The following is an 11,163-nucleotide window of genomic DNA, read 5'->3' on the forward strand; positions in this document are numbered from 1 at the left end:
AGCCCTCAAGCCTGTTTTGCCATTCAATAAGATCATAGCTGATCTGATTGTGGCCTCGACCCAACATTCAGCCTACCTCTGATAACTTTTGACTCCCTTGTTAGTCAAGAATCCATCTACCTCTAACTTCAAAATATTTATTGACCCTGCCTCCCACCATTCTCTGGGAAAGAGCGTTTCAAAGATTCATGACCTGTGAGAGAGAAACATTCTTCTCATCTCCCTCTTGAATGGGTGACCCCTTATTTTTTTCAGCTGTGTCCCCTAGTTCCCTAGTTCTAGTCTCTCCCACAAACGAAAACGTCCTTTCAGCATCCACCCTGTCAAGTCTCCTCAGGCTCTTGTATGTTTCAATAGGATCACCTCTCAATCTTCTAAACTCTAATGGATACAGGCTCAGCCTGTCCAACCTTTCCTCATAAGATAAACCACCATCCCAGGTATCAGTTGAGTGAACCTGCTCTGAACTGATTCTAATGCATTTCTTAAACAAGGAGACCAAAACTGTACACAGTCCTCTAGATGCATCGCGAAAAGCCTTGTACAACTGTAGCAAAACATTGCTACTTGTTATATTCTCCCTTGCAGTAAACAACAGCATTCCACTTGCCTTCCTAATCACTTGCTGTACCTGCATACTGACTTTTCCTGATTCATGGACCAGGACACCCAGATTCCTCTATCTCAGAGTTCTGCAATCACTCTCTATTTAAATAATTTGCTGCTTTTCTATTCTTCTTGACGAAAACAAAAATACCTGGAAAAATTCAGCAGGTCTGGCAGCATCGACCGAGAAGAACAAAGTTGACGTTTCGAGTCCCCGTGACCCTTCAACAGAACTAAGTAAAAATAGGAGAGCGGTGAAATATACGCTGGTTTAAGGTGGGGGGGTGGGTGGGATGAGAAGTGGAGGGTGTGGTTGTAGGGGACAAGCAAGCAGTGATAGGAGCAGATAACCAAAAGATGTCACAGACAAAAGAACAAAGAGGTGGGAAGGTGGTGATATTATCTAAAAGAATGTGCTAATTAAGAATGGATAGCAGGACACGCAAGGTACAGATAGCTCTAGTGGGAGTGGGGTGAAATAAGACTAAAAGGGCATAAAAGGTATTGATTTAAACATAATGGAAATAGGTGGGAAAAGAAAAATCTATATAAATTATTGGAAAAAACAAGGGAGGGGGAAGAAACGGAAAGAGGGTGGAGATGGAGGAGAGTGTTCAAGATCTAAAGTTGTTGAACTCAATATTCAGTCCGGAAGGCTGTAAAGTGCCTAGTCAGAAGATGAGGTGCTGTTCCTCCAGTTTGCGTTGAGCTTCACTAGAACAATGCAGCAAGCCAAGGACAGACATGTGGGCAAGAGAGCAGGGTGGAGTGTTAAAATGGCAAGCGACAGGGAGGTTTGGGTCATTCTTGCGGACAGACCGAAGGTGTTCTGCAAAGCGGTCGTCCAATCTGCGTTTGGTCTCTCCAATGTAGAGGAAACCGCGTTGGGAGCAACGAATGCAGTAGACTAAGTTGGGGGAAATGCAAATGAAATGCTGCTTCACTTGAAAGGAGTGTTTGGGCCCTTGGATGGTGAGGAGAGAGGAAGTGAAGGGGCAGGTGTTGCGTATTTTGCGTATGCATGGGGAGGTGCCGTAGGTGGGGGTTGAGGAGTAGGGGTGATGGAGGAGTGGACCAGAGTGTCATGGAGGGAACGATCCCTACAGAATGCCACCCGGTGGCGGGGGGCGGGGGGGGGGGGGGGGGGGGGGGGGGGGGGGGGGGGTGAAGGGAAGATGTGTTTGGTGGTGGCATCATGCTGGAGTTGGCGGAAATGGCGGAGGATGATCCTTTGAATGCGGAGGCTGGTGGGGTGATAAGTGAGAACTAGGGGGACCCTATCATGTTTCTGGAAGGGAGGAGAAGGCGTGAGGGCAGATGCGCGGGAGATGGGCCGGACACGATTGAGGGCCATGTCAACTACCGTGGATGAAAATCCTTGGTTAAGGAAGGAGGGGGACATGTAAGAGGAACTGTTTTTGAAGGTAGCATCATCAGAACAGATGCGATGGAGGTGAAGGAATTGAGAGAATGGGATGGAGTCCTTACAGGAAGCGGGGTGTGAGGAGCTGTAGTCAAGGTAGCTGTGGGAGTCGGTAGGCTTGTAATGGATATTGGTAGACAGTCTATCACCAGAGATTGAGACAGAGAGGTCAAGGAAGGGAAGGGAAGATTTTTCTTTTCCCACCTATTTCCATTATTTTTAAATCTATACCTTTTATGCCTTTTTAGTCTTATTTCACCCCACCCCCACTAGAGCTATCTGTACCTTGCGTGTCCTGCTATCCATTCTTAATTAGCACATTCTTTTAGATAATATCACCACCTTCAACACCTCTTTGTTCTTTTGTTTGTGACATCTTTTGGTTATCTGCTCCTATCACTGCTTGCTTGTCCCTACAACCACCACCGCCCCCCCTCCAGCCACCTTAAACCAGCTTATATTTCACCCCTCTCCTTTTTTTACTTAGTTCTGTTGAAGGGTCATGAGGACTCGAAACATCAACTTTGTTCTTCTCCGCCGATGCTGCCAGACCTGCTGAGTTTTTCCAGGTATTTCTGTTTTTGTTACCCATTCTCTCTGCTTCCTGTTAGCTAACCAATCCCCTATCCATGCTAATATGTTACCCCCTACATCATGAGCTCTTACTTTGGGTAGTAACCTTTGATGTGGCACCTTGCCAGATGCCTTTTGGAAATCTAAGTACAGAACATCCACAGGCTCCCCTTTCTCCATGTTGGTTGTTACTTCCCCAAAGAACTGCAGTAAATTAGTCAAACATGATTTCCCTTTCATAAAATCATGTCGACTGTGCTTGATTGCTTTGAGATTTAAGTGACCTGCTATAACCTCCTTTAATAATCAATTCCAGCAATTTCCCTATGACAGATGGTAAGCTAACTGGCCTGTAGTTTCCTCCTTTCTGTTTCCTTCCTTTCGTGAATAGAGGAGTTACATTTCACTATTTTCCAACCAGATGGAACCTTTCCAGAATCTAGGGAATTTTGGAAAATTAAAATTAAAACTGTTGTCTCAGCAGCCACTTCTTTTGAGACCCTAGGATGAAGTCGATTGGGAAATGGGGACTTGTCAGCTTTTAGTTCTAATAATTTTCTTAGTACCCATTCCCTGGTGATTGTAATTGTTTTAAGTTAAAACAATTAAGTTCATCCCTCCCTTTCACCACCTGATTCACAATTATTTCTGGGATGTTATTGGTATCCTCTACGGTGAAGACGGATGCAAAATATCTGTTCAATTCATCTGCCATTTCCTTATTTTTCCATTTTTAATTTCCCATTCTCTCTCTCTAGAGGACCAGTGCTTATTTGATTTACTCTTTTTAAATACCTATCGAAATTCTGACTATCTGTTTTCATATTTCTACCTAGCTTTCTCTTGTACCCTAATTTCCCCCTCCTTATTAATCTTTTAGTCGTTCTTTGCTATTCTTAATATTTTGTCCAATCTTCTGACCTGCGACTCATCTTTGCGAAATTTTGCACTTTTTCTTTCAATTTGATACTAACTTAAGTTAGCCACAGATTGTGTGTCCTTCCCTTAGAGTTTTTCTTTCTCACTGAAATGTATCCTTTGAGTATTCTGAAATATCTCCTTAAATGTCTGCCACTGCAAAATGACCTATCCCTTCACCTAATTTCCCAGTTCACTTTAGCCAGCTCTGTCCTCATGCCCTCATAATTGTCTAAGTTTAAAACACTATTCTTAGGTCCACTCCTCTTTCCCTCAAACCGAATGTGAGATTCAGTCATATTATGATCACTGCTACCTAGGGGCACCTTCACTATGATGTCAATAATTAATCCTGTCGCATTGCACATTACCAGATCTATTGTAGCCTGCTCTTCAGTTGGTACTAAAACATGCTTCTCTAAGAAACTGTCCCAACAACACTGTATGAACTCATCATCCAGACTACATTTGCCAATCTGATTATCCAATCTACATGTAAATTAAAATCACCCTTGATTATCTTCGTACCTTTCTCACAAGCCTCATATTATTTCTTCCTGTATGCCCTGTCCTTCATTGAGATTATTGTTAGGAGGCCTATAAACCACTCCCACAGTGACTTACCTTTATTTTTCTCATCTGTACCCAAACTGATTCCATATCTTGATCTCCAGAACAAAGGTCATCTCTCTCTTTTGTACAAATGTCATCATTAATTAACAAAGCTACTCCTCTACCTTTTCCTAGCTTCCTGTCCATCTTAAATGTCACCTACCCTTGAATATTCAGGCCCCAGTCTTTGTCATTCTACAGCCATGTCTCTGTAATGGCTTTCAGATTATACATATTTATTTATATTTGTGCTGTCAATTCACCTGTTTTGTTTCGAATGCTACGTGCATTCAGATACAGAGCCTTTAGTTATGTCTTCTCATGTTTTTTTATAACCTCTAGCCTTATCTAGTGCACTCTTAGGTTTGAACACGGCCCCTTCCTGCCTCGCTCTGATCATTTCCCTTATTGCTACCTTGTTCTTTTGCCTTGTCTTCTCTCTTTAATTTACATGGTACCAAACTTGATCCCTTGCCCCCAATATTTAGTTTAAAGCCCTCTCTACCTCCCTAGTTATATAACTTGTCAGAACACTCGTCCCAGTACGATTCAAGTGAAGACCATCCCAATGGCACAGCATCCACTTTGCTCAGCACTGGTGCCAGTGCCCTATGAATTGAAACCCATTTCTCCCACCACCAATCTTTGAGCCATGCATTCATCTCTCTAATCTTATTTACCCTACACCAATTTGTTCGTGACTCAGGTAGAAATCCAGATAGTATCACTCTTGAGTTCTGCTTTTTACTTAGCTGTGGCTGTTCATGGTGCCTCAGCGGAACCTCTTTCCTAATTCTACCTATGTCGTTGGTACTGCCATCAACTATGACCACTGGATCCTCCCCCTCCTACTGCAAGTTCTTCTCTAGACCAGGGCAGATGTCCCAAACCATGACACCAGGCAGGCAACACAGCCACCTGGACCCCCACACTCAGCTGCAGAGAACTGTGTCTATACCCCTGACTATACTGTCCCTAAATACCACAACATTCCTATTAACTCCCCCTGCTTGAATGGCTTCCTGTACCATGGTGCCACGGTCAGTTTGCTCATCCATGCTGCAGCAACCACTTTCATCCATCGAGGCTGCAAGAACCTTGAACCTGTTGGACAATTGCAAAGGCTGAGGTTCCTCCACTTCTACTGTCTGGGTCCTTATACCTGCCTCACTCAATCACACCCTCCTGTTCCTAACCGCTGACCAAATCAGAAGAAAGACCCTTTCCTAAGGGGTATGACTGCCTCCTGGTGTAAAGTGTTCAGGTAACTTTCCTCCTCCCTAATGCATCATCACAGTGTTTGCAGCTAGACCTCCAACTCAAGGACTCTGAGCCGAAGCTCCTCAAGCAGTAGACAATTACCGTAGGCGTGTTTGCCCTGGATGACCCGGGAGTCCAGGAATACCAACATTCTGCAGTCACATCACATCACCTGCCCTGCCATCTTTATTATGTGTTAATTTATTCTTAACTCATTTCTAATTAATAAGCATTGCTACTACCAATAACCTTTACTACTGTTAATAAACTTTACTACAACTAATAAAACCTTACAATTAGTAATAAATTACACAAGTTTTGAAAATAAACGAGCAAATATTCACCATCCAATCACTTAACTGTTGTGCTGTGATATCACATTTTAATTTCTCCCAGAATGTGGTTGCTCTGCTCTAGAGCCACAGACTGGAGTGGATAGATCATCTAGGTGGTGGTTACTGCCTCCAGGTCCTCCTTTCACCTACTCTTCTAGGTGGTAGTTGCCTCTCGGTCCACTTTCCACCCACTCCCCTGCTTTAGGGAATGAATCTGGATTTATTTAGTATTGTACAACTTTTTACAGGAGCTGCATCACATACAATGAGCTACTTTTGAAGTAGAGTGATTTTTATTATGTGAGGTAAACAGGATACCAGACTGGAAGAGCTGAGATTTTGCTCATATGCCCTTTTAAGAACAAGAAATTCTGAACAGAAACAGAAATATTCTTCCACATCTTACAGTGCAACATACTGTAGAGGAAAAATACACAAAACTGAGCTAAGATACCCTGGGTTTAGGCACCAAGTCCCTCGGCAGTTCTACATCCCAGGGGAGAAAATAGGGGAAAACGAATTCGATTTGTGATATGAGGAGACAAGCAGTGCAGCGATCTACATTGTTAACATTGCCACAAAAAGTCCGGTAAGACTGATGTCTGTCTGTCTTGTGATGGAATATCATCAGCATTTCTTTAAATATACGTTTTTGCAGAATATAAAATTACTTGTAACAACTCTGCTGTCCCAATAGAATACTTTGATTTGTAATTGTAATGTGAATATTTCTTTCATGGAAATGTCAAAGGAATGTTACCTGAAACATTTCATATTAATTTTGGTAGGTTCATTGTTCCAGCATGCTTGTATGCTTGTTCTAATTAATCCCTGCTCAAGTAGATGGTAGGTTCTTTTATATGTAAAATGAACGTCTTGATAGCTGTAAAGGAAACTGGCAGTTTGAAAGTGTATTAATAAAGTTCACATCAGGCCCTATTGCATCTTGTGTTGTGATGCAACTTTCTTACTAAGTTAGTAATCAAAAGAAATAGTGTGAGAACATGGTGCATTGTATCACATAACACATTTTCTTCTTAGCAATGGCTAATTGGAACCCCAAGGACCACAGTGCTTAAATGTGGTGGCAGTGGTTGGGGTGAAGAGAGCGATAGCATTTAAACTGGCAATGAAGGTCTGAAATTTTTTCCCCTACCACCCAATCAGAATAGATTAGTGGCATTTGATCTTGCAGACGTTTAATAGTTAATGCACTGATTTTTGCCTATAGCACGTTATGCCTCTATATGTAAGAATTGGCAGGGTTACTTTGAATGACGTGCAAAACAACCTGGCTACTTGCATTTTGTGCCAGGTCATGTGTACAGATGCAGGCTCTTTTTTTGTGGAGGTGGGGGGAGGTTTGAGATAAGCTGAGTGACATAGCTGTAGATTTCTGTACAGCAAATCACCTCTAGGTGGTGTAGCTCCTCTGTGTCCTTGTACAGTTTGTCTGCCCTTGAAACCAAATCTTTAGACAAGAATCCAACCAGCTTGAATCATTCTGGTTCTTTGCTAATTTTTCGGGTGATTCATACAACCTGGTGGGTATGATAGTGTTTTTTAATACTCGCACCTTATTTGCTGCTTGTTGCCTTATAGCGATCCCTGAGGTTGACATCAGAATAGTGGTGGGGAACTATTTTCTTGCTGCTTATCTGAGATGGTTTAACTATATGCTGAAGAATGAACTTGGCTTTGGCCGCATTCTTCATAACTTTTCAGGATAATTGTCTGAATAGGGGGTTGATGTTTCATTGTAAAGCATGCATGAGTAACAGGAGCTGAATAATTTGAGGTACACTAGAATTGAATGTAGTAGAAGTTGAATGTTGGTAGTGAAATTTCCATTTGATGTGAATAAGATCCTTCACATAGCAACATTTAGGCTGCTAGTTGTATAGTTACTTCGTATGGATTTAACACTCTAAATTGGAGAATATGTGATATATTAGCCATAATTAGCTAGGAGTTACAGTATTTTGAAAGGAAATGGAACTAGAGATTATAAAAATATTTTTGTGACATCTGAAAATATCCACTTTGATAAGATGAGTAGAATCTAACAAGATCACAGGATGTGTTGCATGGCAGTCAATTCACTTGTATTTTAATTTTGTTTCAATTCTTTTTCTTATTTGCCTCCATAGAAAGTTTAGGAATCTTATTCAGACCTCTTCTCGCTAAGCAGACACAGGTGCCCCTGAGTGAGGCAAATGCTTTAACTATTTTTTGTGTTTTGAACCCCTGCAAATATTGACGCACTCATAATGACCTCTGTCCTAAATTGCAAAAGACATCGTCAGCTATCCAAAGAAAACTGTGCTATTATTGCAGTAAACATGTTTTATTTGTATGTACAGCATTGGGTAGAATATGTTAGTATTTCAGCAAATACAGAAATTTGCCCTGAGAAAATCCCTTCCTTTGCTGGGCATGAAGGATTTGCAGACCCCAGTTTGAAAATCTCATCTAGGTTTGTTAACTCTCATGCTTTCCTGACCTTGCCTCCCAATGAAGAAACACCTTTACTTAGAATGTCCTGTTAATGTATAGGTGTCATGGTAGATGGTCTGCTATCCAGCTCTGGCTCACTGGTAACGTTCTCAGTTCTTGAGCCAGAAGAGTTCAAGCCCCATTTCAGAGAATCCAAGTTAGCACTTCAATGCAACTCTGAGGGACTGCTGTATTTCTTGAGGTGCTCTTTCCTGGAGGAGAGATTAAATTGAGGCTCTTAAAGGATCTAATGGTCCTATTTTGAAGAAGAGATGGGAAATTTTGCTCAGTACCTTGGCCAATATTTATCCCTCTACCAACATCAATGAAGCACATTACCTGTTGTTTGTGGGACTTTGCTGTCTGCTAATTGGAGTTGCCAAGTTTCCTGCATTAAGTCTTTCTTAGTGCACTAATACAGATGGCCATGGTCAATTCTACTATTTCTTCTTTTGTGCAAGCACAGATTCCTAAGATGAATGAAAATGTGGCTCCCTAATGGTTTGGGGTGTAAACCAACCATATAACTACCACCCTAAATGTTGCTATGTGAAGGATCTTATTCACATCAAATGGAAATTTCACTACCAAAATTCGACTTCTACTACATTCAGTTCTAGTGTACCTCAAATTATTCAGCTTCTGTTACTCAATCGTGCTTTGCAATGAAAAATCAGCCTCTATTCAGGCAATTATCCTGAAAAATTTTTGAAGAATGTAGCCATTATATAGTGATGGAAGATCCCAAATTTAGCTTTTGTTTGATGCTTAATTTGTCAGTCCTGGTTGTGTAAGGGGGCATTACAAACTATGGAAGTTCCCCAAACTATGCAAGACAACATTTGGGCAGGACTCCCATTGAACCACAGATGTTTGCAGCTCAGAAGGAAGTTATTCAGCCCATTATGTCTGTGCTGGCTCATTACTAGAACAGCCTGAAACTACTCCAACTACCTTCAATCCCCAGTGCATGTTCTGTTCAGTACTGACAAATTTCCCCAGGGTGAAAGGGGCGCTAGGCCCATTGTTAACATGCAAAGTGTCCAATGCATTAACACCACACAACCTAATATGGAGTCAGGACATATTTCTGTGCCCCTTGGGGCACAGAAGACAGCACTGAGACATTTTTGCTTTTTATCTCTGTTCTACACCCAATTGTCAAGCACAGCAGAGTCCAATTTGCAAGCTTGTGCATTTAAATCAAAGGTGTCTTTGTTCATTATCATTTGTCCTCCTAGTAGGCATATACCCCCACTTATTCTGTCAAAATGTATTACCTCATACTTATGGTAAATTGCACCTTTCATTTTCCTGCCCATTCTACTAATTTGTCTTTCTTCCTGAGGTATTTCACAATCGATTTGTCAAAATGTCTTTTTGTGTTGTCAGTACATTAAGATTGTGTTCCCTATGCTTAAGTCCAAATTATTGACATATATTAGGAAGAAAATTGGAGCCAGCACTGACTCCTCAGTGATGTCATTTCCAACACCATTCCAGGTGGTACCCGGTTACCCCAACTTTGTTTCTTCCCAACCAACTTTCTATCCATGCTGCTACATTCCCTAACACTATACACCTGAATTTTACTAACACCTTTAGTGAGACACTTTCTGCAAATCCATGAATGGCACTTCTATATTTCAATTATCCAGTAATTGATAATCTGTTAACTTTTAAAAGGTAGCTTGTTTTTACCATGGATTTATTCACTGGATTGCTCTCCAGAGAGCTTGTACAGGCCCCAGGGGCTGAATGGTCATCTCCTGTGCTGCTATGACTCGCATATTCATGCTGGCTGTCTTTGATTTAGCCCATGCATTTCTGAACACTAATATGATCTTGAATTATGAACCTGTAACTAGAGGTGGTAATGTAATGTCACTAATTATTGATTTAAGTTGCTGTCCTTTAGTGCCCACTATCCACAGTGTCTATGGCACAATATATGCTTTTGATCTATCTTGAGTGTTGAATGTTTTTACCTGAACATTCAATGCGATTTTACACAAGTACAGTAATGCCAAACTTAGTGCTGTGTGTATCGATTAAGGTTTTTGTCCTTTTTTTTAACCAAGTGCAAAGTCTTATTATTGTCCAAAGTGTAAAAGATTGGGACTTTTTTTTTGATGCTTTCACTTTACAATCTGAATCTGTTCACAGCTCCTTGGCAGCTTCAGCCAGTCGGTCAGCCTGATTTGAAAAGTGGTATCAGGGCACGCCTCAGTTTCACGATATCACTAGAGAGAAGCATCTTGTTATCATGGCTCTCAGGAGAAGATGTGTTTAGTGGAGTGTGGATGTTTCACTGCACCCACCTACATGCTGTGCAAACTGTTTATCATTTGTGCCCCTTTTAATCCAGGCTTTTTGCTGTGACTTTTTCTGTTCAGTGTATCCGATCAGCTTAGTGTGATCATGTGCTAGATGGTCATAAGCTTGAATGTGGTGATTGTCTGGTGCTGTCAGGACCCGCACTTGTTCTTAGGTAGCTATACAATTTGCTTGCATTGAAGACAACCAGAAATGGGTATGTGGATGCAATGAATTGTCTTGCATATACTAAATCCTATTCTTGATTCTGTTAGTATAGCTCTCCCCATCTCAATTTTCCCAGGGTGAAATTTTGGCATCAGTCCAAGGCTGGGTGCTACACAAACCAGATGTAGAGTCAAACTCTCTATTCCATCTTAACCTAATCCACAGAATGCCATTATGATATATTTCCAGCCATCCTCAGGCCCTCTCTGCAGTTGCCAAATGAATGGCGCTTTGGACAGTATGGCACTCTGCGTTCACACCAACTGAGAAGTTCCCTGCAGTTGGCAGAGGGGATATTTTCATCTCATACTGTTCAGGCTGGGAGTTAATAGATATTTTAATATCCTTTTCAAATCTATTTGGGGGCTGTGAGGTGTCTGTCAACTAGTGCAGTAT

At 41.5% G+C, this 11,163-nt stretch overlaps 1 protein-coding gene across 3 annotated transcripts in view; it reads left to right on the plus strand.

Moving 5' to 3' along the window:
- The window catches only part of LOC121272143 (nocturnin-like), a 36,067-nt gene that overhangs the window by 18,979 nt on the left and 5,925 nt on the right, over positions 1–11,163 (plus strand). The window contains exon 1 of one of the 3 annotated variants that reach the window (XM_041179752.1): positions 7,190–7,271. The exons of the other annotated variants lie outside the window; for them this stretch is intronic. The gene's annotated coding sequence lies outside the window, so the exon portion shown is untranslated. Of the gene's footprint in view, positions 1–7,189; positions 7,272–11,163 lie in introns of those variants that run through there. 3 annotated transcript variants of the gene reach the window in all.

Source organism: Carcharodon carcharias, chromosome 1 (assembly GCF_017639515.1).
Source record: "Carcharodon carcharias isolate sCarCar2 chromosome 1, sCarCar2.pri, whole genome shotgun sequence".
Taxonomy (NCBI): domain Eukaryota; kingdom Metazoa; phylum Chordata; class Chondrichthyes; order Lamniformes; family Lamnidae; genus Carcharodon; species Carcharodon carcharias.